We start from the raw sequence: 3,027 nt of genomic DNA, 5'->3' as shown, positions 1-3,027 counted from the left end.
CTAGTGAGGGCCCCAACCCATCTCACCCCATGTGGATCCCTCCCTGATTCTGCTGGGATTCCTTCTCACTTTTCCTCTCACATGTTCTCAGCCTTGAGCAACAATGAGATGTCTGTATTGGAAGCTAGAAATGTTGAGTTTTGAAGCAAATTCTTTGGGGAGGGGAGTCCCCTCATAGCAATGCCTCTGGAGTAAGGGGATAAAGACAGAAGGATGGCTGACAGGTTCCCTAGGGAACCCCAGTTCTCTTAACTGAGTGGTTTTCCCCAAGATGGCCCCTCCCTCACGGGAGTAAACGGGGTGCCTGGCATAGCTGGAGAAGTCTGCTGGTTCTCCCACTGACTAGTGAGGGAGCAGAGAGGGCAGCTGTGCACAGGTTTCTGGACTGGTCTCTTGGAGACCCTTTTGGAGGCTGCCTCTGGAAGATTCACTCCTAGGCTCTCAGAAGATCTGAGGTAGGCTGTTAGCTGAAGCTCCAGAATCCCCTTTCTTTTATTTCTTCAGCAAAGTCCCAGCCTGTTGACCTTTGGGTCCCGGTGCTGAGCCCAGCTCTAGATTTATCTACCCCGCTGGGGCCAAATGCCTGACTTGTTAGCCATGCCGAATGGTTTTATTTGTTTCTGTTGTGCATTTTTATCATTTTTGTTCATGTGTCTGGAGGCTTTCCTTAGAAAATGATGGATGCGTTTTCATAAATCAAAACATAAATGAGAAAGTATATAAAGGCAAAAAATAGACCCAAGCCTGGAATTTGCCACTAGGAGCTGCTAGCTATTTCCCAGGGAGAATGTACTTTTTGATTTTACAATGTCAGATCCCGACTTATTTCACAGAGTACAATTTTCAGAGCACTTCCTAATACTACTGGCCACAGTAATAATGATGACAATCTCAACCGTGCCTGGTATGGTGCTGAATGCTTTTGATACATTATCACACTTAATTCTTACAACAGTCTGAGGAGCCATGTTCTTTCACTATCCCCATTGTAAAGATGAGTAAAGAGAGGTCCAAATGATTTTGTTACTTAACCAAGTTCCCATCTTTGGTAAAAAATGGGATTAAAATGCAGATTTCTCATGTTCTCAATGGATGAATACCTCGGACTCCCTTTTCAGTGCTTGCCGGAGGTGTGTAAGGGTGCTGGGTTGTGGCTTCTCCTGCTAGCTCTGCTGGAAAGCAGGTGGCTGGGAGTAGTAGGGGCAGCTTTTAGTTGGAGGGGCTCATGAGACTCTGTCCTCATCAGCTGTGTTCACAGAGTGCCCCTGAGCAGAACACCAGCCTTGCTGGGCGGCACATTAGCTCAGTGTCCCATGACTGTCTCACCACGATGCCTTAGACAATGTCGCTGTCACCACTAGCAGGAACCTGCCCCCTCCACTCTGCCACTTTCCTGTTTCATCACCCTTGAGCTATGGTTCCCTCTTCCAGAGGGTGTCCTGTAGGACCTAGCCACAGGGTAGGAGTCTGATACAAACCAGAAGGCAACTGGTGAGAATTCCACATGCTTCCTTTATTAGTCACAAATCCACTGGTTGTACATGGTAGATCTTTCACTGGGACCAGTTTAAGAAGAAAGGAGGGCTGGGTGTTTATTGATTCATGTGATCAGAGCGTAAAACGTTTTTTCCTTTTTTTTTTCTTTCCTCTTAGGGAAAATCCTAGTTTCCCTGTTCAGTCCCATGCCAATCCTTGGGCCAATCAGAGGGATGGGGAAACTGTCCAGTTCAGTTCATGAGCCCTCTTCTCTGGCAGAAGGATGGGTAACTGTGATTTTTTTGTGCTAGAACCACAAAATCAGAGTTGGGGGCAAGATGCTCACAAAAGAGGAGGCTGCTGTTCTTGTAGACAGTTTGGTAAATGTCTAGGACATTTTCTATTGCTTTTCTTCTATTCTATGCCTCCCTTCTTTGTCTGGGATATCATACACCTGGTCTGAGTCAAGGTGCTGACATAAGTCTCTGGTGAACTTTTGAAGAGTTCCACTCCTTGTTCTTTCCAGGGTGCCCCATCCCATGTTAGGGCTTCTGAGCTCAGATCCTGTCCTTTGCTCAGGCTTGGAGACCTCAAGTGATGTCACCAGGAACTATTCAGGATTGTAGATGGGCTTTAAGCCCACAGAGTTTCTAACTGGCCACGTTTAGAATTTTCCATTCAGCAGGACTTTTCCTCTGTGAACATCTGGTAGGACCCAAATCCTATCCCAATTTTGTGTTCTTTTTCAGACCTTCTGAACACTAAAAACATCTGTAGTTTTGCAAAACGTTCTTTCACAATTTTATGATTGTAAATAGGCTAATTAGCCCAATCACTTGTTATTTCATCATCTGCGTGGCGCCACCTGGCCCTGGAGTATGTATCCCTCTGAGTACTAGGCAACGAGCAGGGCAGATGACCACCCTGACGAGACTTTGAATTAGGAATCTCATGACCCTGCCTTGGAACTCTGGCAGGGAAGTCCTCTCCTTCTTGATAGGAAAGGATGAAGATTTGGGCACTTTCTAAAACAAATTATTATTATTATTATTTTTTAAGCACGAATGCAGTGCCCTACTACTACAAATTATGCAGTCAGGTTTCCCACATTTGGGGAAATCGCAAAGGCCAGCACATCTAGGGTGCAATGGATAAGCCTCATCCTCGGAAAACTACCTTCGTGGTCATGGTATCTCCCCTGCCAGTAAGTATATCTAAGAAAAATATTTTTTAAATTACTTAAAAAAGAAAACAAACAAGTTTCTGGTAACTACCATGTAACTCCATAGTAAACAATTCTCTCTCTGCTTCCTACCAGGTGACCCCGGTACCCAGTAGTCTATCAGGTACTCAGTTCTGCCCATGAAGCAGTTCGGAGCTTTGCTAGGTTCCTTCTTGTAGTGTTCCAATCTGTCTTTCGCACTTGATCTTGTCTCTTCAGAGATGTCATAAACTTATGGATGGGAAGCCTATCTCCTATTTCTCTGTTAGGCATATGGTAGGCATTGATAAGTCTTCCTTGGCTAGGGAGCTATAATTGTAACTGTGTGT

At 45.3% G+C, this 3,027-nt stretch overlaps 1 non-coding gene across 1 annotated transcript; it reads right to left on the bottom strand.

Moving 5' to 3' along the window:
* Positions 1–2,530: 2,530 nt before the first annotated feature.
* Positions 2,531–2,688, bottom strand: LOC112605507. Its single transcript, XR_003115489.1, has one exon. It is a non-coding gene; the product is annotated as a U1 spliceosomal RNA (small nuclear RNA).
* Between the last annotated feature and the right edge of the window lie 339 nt (positions 2,689–3,027).

The sequence above is a fragment of the Theropithecus gelada genome, chromosome 13, assembly GCF_003255815.1.
Source record: "Theropithecus gelada isolate Dixy chromosome 13, Tgel_1.0, whole genome shotgun sequence".
Classification (NCBI taxonomy): Eukaryota; Metazoa; Chordata; class Mammalia; order Primates; family Cercopithecidae; genus Theropithecus; species Theropithecus gelada.
Note: the sequence above shows the minus strand (reverse complement) of the source record. Positions and strands in the feature narration are given on the sequence as shown.